Genomic DNA, 11,724 nt, shown 5'->3' with positions numbered 1-11,724 from the left:
ACCCATTTTGTAGCTAAATTGTTCCTTATTACATTAAAAAGAGGCAACAGCAGAAAATTGCACCAGTGGATGGAAAGGTAGTTTACATGGTAATTAAAAATAACACAAGCAAAAGCAATTTAGTCAAAGAATTCTGTTGTAAATATGGCTGGGAGTAGCTATGTATTTTACTATCCCCTTTTCTAACTAGCTTGTTACTTTATACGTCACTGCTGGTAATTAAAACCAAAATTATATTCACATTTACTCCAGCTAGTAGAGTGAAAATAGATATGACTTCCACTGTAAGCTGTGGTATGGTGAGATTTGTTACACCGAATGGAGAAACACAAGCTATCATAATGCACTGCAGAGTGCACTCTGTTTCAGGACTGATTGATGACATTTCCATATATAGTTAGGAGTAAGACATTGCTTTTGAAAATAAAATTAAAACTTTCCCTTTTTAGGAGCAAGCGCCACTTTGGCAACACAACCAGCCCCAACTATGTTCGCTCTTTTGGTCAAAACATTAACAGGGTACTTTGTTAACAAAATGTTCAGGTCATGATGAGGTCAAAGCGTGAACTCTAAAACTTTTTATGAGCTAAATGTTTCCAAATAGCACTCCAAGTTGAAAGTGCTGAAATTAAAGCTTTTATCCTGTAAACAGGGTGTTGCTGAGTTGAGTATATGTTGTTTTTCTCAATTACTCAGCATAAGGTGATGGGACTGTGTCTGCTGAGCAAAGACAGATGTCTAGAAACATCTGGATGATAGAAACACATCAAGGAAAAGATAATAAAGACATACTTGTGTGGCCACTTTCTGCCTTGCTTTCCAGCTTGGCAACTATTTGCCTGTTTTCCAAAATCACAACTTTGTGCAACAACAAATTGTCTCAACTGTAGACATGAATCTGGTATCTGATCTAGTTAGCAAACAGTAACTTTACCCCTTTGTATTCATACTTCTGGAATCAGGTCTAGATTTGTAAATGCATGTGGACATTCATTCCCAGCAGGATGGATTATCGGTAGGTGGGAGCTCACCAGCACTGACTACCCCATGACATTCCCCCAAAGAGTAAGACATGATTTTGGATACTGTTTTAACATAGAAATTATTTTACTTTGATACTATATTTTTAGTGACAAATTTTGTACTATGGAGAAGGTAGATCATAGTCAACATTTACATATTACCTACAGAAGTATGAGGTAGTTCTTATATAACTAAATCCAATCCTTACTCTTCATAAGAACATGAATTAGCAGTAACAGTGTAAGGTAGTAATGTGAGATAATTTTGAAAATAAAGGACATGGCTAAAAGCATCTGAATTTTGAATAGAGAGAAACAGAAACAAATGCAGCTTCCTAAACTCTGCAAGCCATGTTATCCTGTAATCCAGACATTTCCAAAATTGCGCATGGGTCTGTGTAAATTTCAGCTACCTCAAAACATTCTGGGTTTTGTTTTGGTATAAGAAAAGACTCAAAACACGGGGAATGCTTACCCAAATATTTTTTGCACATTTTTCTGTTCCCTTGGATGAACAGTGACATTGCTAATGCTGAAAACCCCAGACCTGCTGCTTGCATTCAGAAATGCAGTATTTTCATCTAAGCTATCTATTTTGTTTTGTTTTGTACACAGGAAAAAAGTAGACATAATACTGTTGAAATAAATGACATTGAACTAGAACTGAGCTGTCTGCTTTGCCTGTCAAGCCATCAGTGTCTACATGGTAGAAATTACAACAGACTGCAGCATCATGGTCTCAATAGATAGGATCACAGTTTTGAAGACTGCCCTGGGTTTTGTTGTGGAAGAAATGAAGTTCAAGAAAGCATGTCTTGGCATATAATTTATGCAAGACAATGTTCTGAAGAATGTAATATGACGTTGCAATGATGAGAGGAGAGTTTTGGTTTCTGATTCTTGTTTGTGGGTTGTTTTTTTTTTTTTGTTACATACACTTTATGATAGAAAGTTTTGTACTTAGCATTTATTCTGCATTTAGGCTTTTATGTTCTAAGAGTATAATGTGGGTAATAAAAAAATCTCTTCTAGTGACTCAGAAGCAACAACATTGCAAAATGAACTGAAAGAAAATATTTTCCATTGCAGATTTCTCATCTCCTGAATTAAAAGTGGTGTTCTGACTAGTCTACAAAACAAAAAACTGCATCAAATGTAGTGTCAAATATAAATTTCAGTTTCTTTCCTTACTGTTGCAAAATTGTCACAGTGGTTCAAACAACCTAAAACAACATCTACCTTTAATAAAAGCATAATTCCATCTTGCTCCTCATTCCTATGTGCAAAATTGTCTTTCGTCGTAGGTCTTGCTTAATTTGAAGAAAGCTTATTCCTTATTGGCGTACTTATTTAAAACAAACAAACAAACAAACAAGCCTAGAAAAAAAAGCCCTAGGAAGGGCAGGATCTGAGGAATCACTGCCAGAGCCGTGCACAGTGAAAGCACCACCACAGATGGGAGGCTGTTCTTTGGGGCCCTCTATTTTTAAATTTTATCTCTGACTTCTATTATTTCCATACAATATTTTGAGAAATTGGAAAAGGCAAAAGCGAAGAACTACATTTGGAATTTATCCCTAACTATGGCACTGGTGCAGAGCTGCAGTTTCAAACTGGCACAGCTGCTCTTACTAGATATATAGCTCTTACAGCCAAGCTACTCACGGATGTGTTAGCTGGATGTGTGTGTCATGGCCACCCAACATGCAAATCCTGAGGAGAATTTCCTGGATTGGGAAAAGCTATAGTAGCTAGACACCGGTGTCTCCCCTACCACTCAGCATTGTGTGGGAAGTGTGGGTGGTTGTCAACCTGTGGCAATATGGCAATGTGTCAATACGGTGAAGAGAAATAAAGTGATACAGATATGACAGACCACTCTTTATACAGTGTGAATGCTGAATGTGGTTTCGGGAGTCTCAGGGATTCATATCTGCTTGTCAAGTTCTGGTTGAAAATACTCATATTGCAGTTTGCAGTCACAGATATAGCTACTTCATATCATGCTAACTAGAGAGAGATTGTGGAACCTGCGCTCACAAATCGTGTCCTGCAAACCTCAGTCCAATATTATAAGTGAAGAGAAATAATGAAGTGAGATAACCTTAGGAATTACTACTGAAAAAGATGTGTGAACTGAATACACAATGTACTGGAGTAGTTGAGCCAAAATAAGTTTCTACTGCAATTCAAACGGCATGTTAGAATCCTGTGTTGTAATCAAGAATACATGCCTCCAAATTAATGGATCATAACAAAATTTGCAAGGTACAGTCAGGCTTAAACTAATGAATTATACATGATTTTGTGTCCTGTTTTCCCAGTTGCTTCAAAGGAGCACAGGAAGATGCAGCTGGAGTCTTTTCTCTCTTGCGTATCAGTCACAGAACACACATTTGTCCTGATGGAGTCTCACCACATCATTTTCACAGTAACTTGTGTAGGAAAATGCATTTTCACTGGAAAGGAGAGATTTGTAAAAACCAACTTTTCTTGAGGACTGAAAAACTGACCAAGACTAAAAATGAAGAGAATTTAGTTAATATTTGATACTTGGCTTCTCAAGAGCTGCAAAGACTTAAGGTGAAGAAACTAAAGAGCCCAGAACAGAGCAGCTTTGCAGAAATTCATGCACCAAGATCATGAGAGGCTGAGGAACAGAAATCCAGCCCTCTTGGATGCTGCAGTCCTTGTTCCACACACTCAGCAACTGAGCTATGCACTAAAGTAAAAAGAAAAATAAAAATCCAACTATTTCTTCCTTAGTTCTCTAACAGCAGTCATCACCGAACAGTCCCAATGCTCTGCAGGCCCACTCCAGCTCTGTGCCAGCATTTGCAAAGGCGGTGTATTTTCCCTTCGAAACCTTTTCCTGCAAGGCACAGAGCGTGACTGTCAGCATCTCTGTCTATGGCATATCGAGTACAAGTTTTCAGCACATAAGGACTTCATTATATGTCACAGGCTTTGGTTTTCCTCTCCCTCCACCCTCTCCTTCCTCAGCGGTAGCAAAGGTTCAGACCAGATCTGTCAGTGACAGGATCACCTGAACAGGAAAAGCGCAGGCAGGATTTCAATACACTCCCTCCCTTGTTCACCAGCTCTCCACACCTGCTCCCCACCGGTGGGATGGGGCTTCGCCACCCACAGCAACACTGCAGCTCCCTCCTCCAGCTCCATCAAGGTTATGGCCAGTGAGAGTCAAGAGGAAACAAAACAAAGAGAAGGCACCCTCCTTTGCCGAAAGACTCTCTCACAATGAACAGATCCTGTTTCAGAGCAGGTGAGACAAAAATAAGAGGAGCTCCTTTATCAGTCAGCTCAGCCTGGAGAGATGGATAATGAAAGCCTTTGAAACAACCCATAAGGCAGGAGGTAGAGCTCGTGGGAATGCTTGCAGCACAGCTTGCAGCACAGCTGGCATCCTCCTCCTCACTGTGACATTGCTTGGAGGTGCCCTGAGGTACCCAAAGCTAGATGGTCTCTACCTGACCACAGCTTTGGCTGTCAGAAGCAGTGGGCAGGGCTGTGATGAGCTCTTGGGAGACAGGCACAGCTCACCCTGCATTGCCTTGCTGGGCTGTACCTCTGATTTCAAGGTCATCTTAAGTGTGGAGCTCAGTCTCCTGGATCTCACAGGTCTGTACCTGAAGAGCTGACCACCTATTTCTACTCCTTTTCCCCATTCCCTGTGCATATAAGTTTCTGTCAAAAGTGAAGCAAGTCTTCCTGACAGAAATATCCAAACCTGCCTCCAAGCATTGGACTGGAAGGCTGTATTCCTCTATCTGCTGGGATTTTCGTTTTCTTTCCATGAGCTAACACTGTAAATCCCACAGAAGGCACGAATAAACAAAAACTAGCAAGGATTAGGATGTACTATTTAGCAAATCATGACTAGCACAGCTCCATCTTGCTTCCTCTGAAAGCATGCCACAAAAGTTCAACAAATATTATTGTGAAATGAACCACAAAGTCTTTACACACTTCAGAAATGGCATCTTCACCCATTTTCCCTGGCAACAAACAAATGGATTTAGTTTCTAGTTGATGGGAAAATCTCTAAATTTAAAACACTTGATAATTGACACAAGACTGGAGTTTTTCAATTCTTTCCCTCCCTCCTACACCCTTCCTGTATGGCAAATATAATTTAGCAGAAGATTCCAAAAGTCAGAGGGTTTGAATCAAGATGAGAGGCTACTTGCTTTGCTTTTTCTGTAAGAAAACACTCAACAATGACTCTTTCTGTGAAGTGAAAGGTTTAGGAATATTACTGGGACACCCGCCTCCTGTGCGCATAATTACTATAGATGGCAGGGGGAATGGAGCATATATGGGAGGTGTTTTCTGGTGCAGAAGAATGGGGAAAGAATAAATACCTTCTTGTTGTAATGTGACCTCTGGTGTTATGAGTGCTTGTGTGCTTATAGAGTCATAGAATCATAGAATAGTTAGGGTTGGAAAGGACCTTAAGATCATCAAGTTCCAGCCCCCCTGCCATGGGCAGAGACACCTCACACTAAACCATGTCACCCAAGGCCTTATCCAATCTGGCCTTGAACACAGCCAGGGATGGAGCATTCACAACCTCCCTGGGCAACCCATTCCAGTGCTTCACCACCCTCACAGTAAAGAATTTCTTCCTTATATCCAATCTAAACTTCCCCTGTTTAAGTTTGAACCCGTTACCCCTTGTCCTGTCACTACAGTCCCTGATGAATAGTCCATCCCCAGCATCCCTATAGCCCCCCTTCAGATACTGGAAGGCTGCTATGAGGTCTTCACACAGCCTTCTCTTCTCCAGGCTGAACGGCCCCAACTTTCTCAGCCTGTCTTCATACAGGAGGTGCTCCAGTCCCCTGATCATCCTTGTGGCCCTCCTCTGGACTTGTTCCAACAGTTCCATGTCCTTTTTATGTTGAGGACACCAGAACTGCACACAATACTCCAAGTGAGGTCTCACGAGAGCAGAGTAGAGGGGCAGGATCACCTGCTGGTCACGCTCCTTTTGATGCAGCCCAGGATGCTTGTAAGTATATGATGTTCTTCTTAGATATAGACACATCTATGATTTTGTGACACTGGCCATAAGCAAGTTCTTTCTGCAGCATTCAACATGGATTCATGCAGTCGCTTAACAGAGTCTTTGTTTTCCCCTCTATTTGTTGCTCCTGAAACACAGACTGGGCACTTCTGGACAGCTGTCTGTGTGGTCACTAATTACTGTTAAGAAATATTTAATATTTGAGCTGTTACTTCCGTCCAGAAAAGCAGTTTTGACTCTTCCTTGCTAAATCAAATCTTTCCACGTGGCCAGTAATTCTATATTTTATTATAGTTTCCATACTTTCCTCTACATAGAAGTGAGATTTACTGACCTATAGTTCCCCAAATCTTCCCTGATGGCTTAAAAATGATGTCACATTTGTTCCTTTATGTTCCTCTAGGAATGACATGGATTTTAAATGACAGATAACACATGACGTTTTCACATTCGTATGTGTGCTCCTTCAGAAAGGCCGTCTGAACACCATCTAAGGTCCTTCTGATTTCCTACTTCTCGTTTTATGAATTTTATTCAAAAATCTCTTCTGACACTGCAATTTGAAACAGCCCCTCAGACAGCCCTCCATAAAGAAAGGCTGTGGTGGAAACCTCCATCACCAAGTAAAGATTTAATTTAATTTTTCTTTAATGGTCTTTATCTTTCTGTAAAGCTTCTTTTACAGCTGAAACTGTTGACTCCACAGACTCTTTGCCATGCTTACTGCTTCTGATGCATTTGAAACCTTGTTGATATTTTTCAGTCCTGCCTCCGCTTCATAAGAATTCATGTTTTGAATGCTCCCATGAAACTGTAGAACTTACGCTAAATATGCAGTGAAACATTGCACTTATGACTAAGAAAAGCCAAAAAAAAGGACACAACTTAAAAAAAGCATGTGCTAATGCATTCTCTTTAAACCAGTGGACTAACTTGATAGCTTTATTAAAAATCAGTGTTAATAAAGTACATGGTATAATATTTCTACAGAGAAACTTCCAAAAAAATGTTGATTCTTCACAAACAAAAATATCACAAGATTTGTTTTTCTCTTGGCTAACAAAACCAAAGGATTACAGATATTACTGTTTCATGCTCCATAAATGAAACTATTCCTTTCCATATGCATTGCACATTACATTAGTGTTGCAATTCATAGATGAACTTTCTTGTTTGGCATTAGATCACATATACACTCAGACACGCAGGCAGAAAGCTAGAATCCAAATACACAGCTTTGCCTCATTCCAAGTGCAAATGCTTGAGGCTTTTTCAGCATCCCTTGCAGTCAGCTCCAAGGTTCATGAAGCTCAGTTCTTGAAGTTCATGAAGCTCAGTTTGTCATGAAATAAAATACTGGAGACTGTCATGGGTGACTGCTGTTATGGGAAGCTAATCTGACATGGACAGGAGAGAAAGTGCGTATTAGGTTTTGGTGAGAGGAAAGAAAGAAAACATACAGCTTCTGTTATTCCACTGCGAGGTCCTCCCCATTAAATCTGCTTTATCGCAGATGTACCTCTAGATGAGAAAGATGAACTGCCAGGAACTCTATTTGGAAACCATATGCAGAGTCCCAGAAAGAGCTAGATCATGGCAGCTATACACACACACACAGATTTATGAGCGTCCACCTCTGGTTTTACTGATGTAGTAGGTTTAGTGCCACTCTGACAACATAACTGGTTGGAGTTCACGTTTCCATTTAACCTTGTTGGCTATAACCAGGCCTAGACTTACTGACAAAAGAGATAGCAGACATAAGATTAACTGGTAAACATCAATTTAATATCAGTCACTCATTGTAGAATGGCTCCCAGAACATTTTTTGATCAATAAGAAAAGTAGATAAAAGCATAGATATGGAGCTGCATATTTGCTTCCTACCTTTCCTCTGATCATGAAGCTACAAACAAACAACCATGTTATACTTCTGTGTCCTGCAATGTGGTTCCACTCACAGCAAGGCTGGGTGTTTGTTAGACACGCTTTCTGCTATGTCAGCTGAGGACACCTGGATTTAGTCTTTTTCGTTGCATAACTAACCTGCTCACATAATACATACAGAAAACAAAAGGCTGGTTACTTGAGGTTTTCCATCATGCTTTTATTGCAAAATAGCTTATAGATTTAATATCTGCCAATGTGTAAATTATAGAATCTAAATATTCTATCAGTACTATCTCCAGGTACCACTATGAAGTGAGCGTTCCTATGAAATAGGTTTATTAACAGCTTTTGACAGAGAACCGATTGTTCTCCTGTTACTATAAGGACTGACATGAGTAGACTCAGGAAATGTCAAGTACAATAAAATGTCTCAGCCATAGTGTTTGCATATTTAATTTCAGTTTTCCAAAGGCAGCAATGATGCTTTATGTGTGAGATGCTTACATCTCACCATTCCCACTCCCTCTGACCCTGCCATCATTCCGTATTTCCTTGTCTCCTTCCAAACAGCAATAAACGAAATAATCCTTTCCTGGTTCAACACAAACCTTTTTTCTGCCCTGGCCTTTCACATCTTAGGTACCTAATCCCCTTCTGAGACAGATGTTTGAACAGGGCTTTCCTCCACAAACATTCCCTAGACAGGAGTTAGAACTCCAAAGAAAATCAAGAGCTAAAACCAAATTTTGTGTATTATTGTTTATCTCTGGAAAGAAGTATTTTTGCATGATAATGGTTCAGCATTGCTTCTACTTTCTGAGACTAATCAATTTGTGGAGAAAAAATGTCAGGATTATTAGTTGTAAAAGTTAAAAGAAAGTTGAAAACAAACACAAAAGAAGATAGTTAATATTCAACCAGTTATCTATCATAACATCCATTTTTAGAGGACTTCTGGTTGAAGATAAAGTGATTCCCCGGAAAGAAGTGCTATGTTTTCCCCAAGTTTTCATTTATCTATGCTGAACAATATAACACTGATGTGAATCCTATCAACAAAATGGTTCAGGCCTTTTTCAAAAGTTTTGTCTTTCTAATATTTATATGTATTCCCAATATTTATACGCATTGCCAGTATCTGTGTTGAGATTGTATAAATAATGATTTAAGGTTTTCTCCTGACTCATTGATCAAAACTGTTTACATTACAGGGCCATGAACTGATTTCTGTGGCCAGGGATGGCTTTTGCTCTTTCACTGCAGCAAATGAAATAAATTTTTATGTCCACTTCTGTGTATTCACAGGAATTCAGACCTGGGGAAATCAATTGTTTTACCTATGCTGTAATACAGTAATGAAGCTGTAAATCAATTAAAATGTCACTGTCATATTTGGAATTGATGTAAGAAGAACAATCCTTTCAATGTTAATGACATGATAATAATTTCATGCACTATAGGTAGAAGAGGCTTAGGGAGAGGCAGTCTAGTATAAGCAGCCACACCAAGCACTTGGAAGTCACGACTGAAACTCAGAAGCCTCATTTCTACATTTATTTTAACGGATAACAATCACACCTCATCCTTCAAAACGAAGTCCCTTGACTGCTAGCAACTATTTAAGGACAATGTATTCTGCAAAGATGAAACCCACAGTGTTTTACACTGTCAGAGAGATAACAACACATAAATGCTGATCAATTATGTAGTATTTCCTTTTCTTTTCTGTAGTGGTAGTAGTAGTCTGTGCCTGTGACATACCAGCTTTCCCTGAGAGACCTCTGGACCCTTATCTCCACTGCATCGCTTCCTGTTTCAAAATATCACTCGAGGGTCAATTGTCCAGTAATTACGGCATTTAGCTTGGCCTGTATGTTTCGTTTGCTGTACTGTCTTAATCAAAATGTTCCACAATACTAAATAAAGTGTCCCACAATGGAACTTATATTAACCCTTTTACCTTTATCAAAGATACCCATAGCCTTATTTAAAAAAGCAGCTTGACAGAGGCTCATGGGAAAAGGCTATGTAAATAAGAATTCATTATACATCACCTTCTTTCAGTAAAATCTAGTATTGGTCACATCATTTTGCTTAGGACTGAAGGTAGCTTGCCAGGCCTGCAGATTGTCACCTTGTTTACCCTTTTGAGTAAGCCCGTCAGATGGCACTGTTGCACATAGTCTTGTAAATTCTCTCAGCCCGTTTGAGCAAATGTTTAGTCTTGGAATAAAAGGGGTTTGTCGTGTCTTTTTTGCCCACACCTATGCCTTCTATGGGATCCATGAGAAGCAGTCACTGCTTTTTTCTATTTTTTGGACTTTCTGCCATAGAAAGACTTTCACCAGATAGAGCTGTCTGATCTTGAGAATCAGGCATAGGCATTGGAACTGTGGTCCTTGAAAACACAAAGAAATTCCTGAAGTGGTGTGTAGGTTGCATCAAGACAAGACTGGAACACCATTGGTAACAACACTGGCATACCGTTGGTAACAAGGCTGCAGAACGAGGGAAGGAAAGTTATTCCCCCTTTCCTCACTTGTTCCTTTCTTGCCTGCCATGCCATACCTTTCCCAACAGTCAGCCTGTTCTCTCCATCTTCTATGTCAAAGGAGGGGTCAGGGTCTTTATTCAAGGCAAATATGGAATTTTGAAGAAAAAATCATGGGAGGAAAAAACAAGGTGAAGCCCAGGAAAACGCCTGACTTTTTCTGCATGGCTTAAGCACTTCCCTTGTCATCATTAAACCAACTGGTGTCACAAATACACTCAATTTCTATGTGTTCTTTATACAAATAAAAGAACATACTGTTCGGTTTTGCTTTGTTACTTAAGAGACATTAAAAGTTGATTAAAAAGTGCTTTATTAGCCACTGAGGGACCCACATACTGCAGCAGAAATACCTTTAAGAAAATAAAAAAACTTCAAACAAACCAGACAAGTGAATAGCGTATGCTGGCCAAGAATTTTATTTTGTTAAAAACCCATCAGAAAGTTACTAAACAGTCAGTTTGACCAAGGCAGTTCTATTACCTGCTAGCAACATCTCCTGCTTAGGCTAGCTGTTCTTAGTTTCACCTCACAAAAAAATCCAAGCTTAAATTGTAACTAACAAAGATTCCAAATATCCTACAAGTCGAGTTCTTTTCCTAATACAGTACCACACTGTTATGGTTATAATAGAGCATTCTATTATATATCTAATAGAGCATGTGAAGAAAGAGCCCAATCATGCAAGATCCTAAAATAAAATGGAGGAAATGATGTATGTGTGTGTGTGTATGCATGGGTACTGGGAGGACACAGATCATCTTTTGCCTGAAAGTTGTATTTTACAATCTCCATTATTTATTAATAAAATCATACGGCCAGTGATTTACTTCTCTTTCATATTTATTCCCAGGAAAAATTCTGTGATAGTCAGAGAAAGCACAAGAAATAATCCATACGTTTATCCAGTCATTGAAGGCTCCAATATTCTTTAAGTGAAGCCCTCAAGTAATTTTGATGACGAATGACAAAGAAATTAAAGTCGTAAATACTAGGCCACATATTCACCAAGCATAGTCAGTGTAGTTGTATGAACATTAACTGGGAAAAGCTGATTTGCAGAATATATGACATACATCCAAAATTTGCTTAACTGAGTGCAGTGGGTCAGACAGTAACATTAGCATGGGTTTACAAAACACAAGACTACTCTCAGTTTGATTTGCTTTAGTCCGACTTCATCTATTTATTTGTTTCCACTGAATCAATTCTGG

This window comes from Psittacula echo (assembly GCF_963264785.1).
Source record: "Psittacula echo genome assembly, chromosome: 4".
Lineage (NCBI taxonomy): Eukaryota > Metazoa > Chordata > Aves > Psittaciformes > Psittacidae > Psittacula > Psittacula echo.
Note: the sequence above shows the minus strand (reverse complement) of the source record.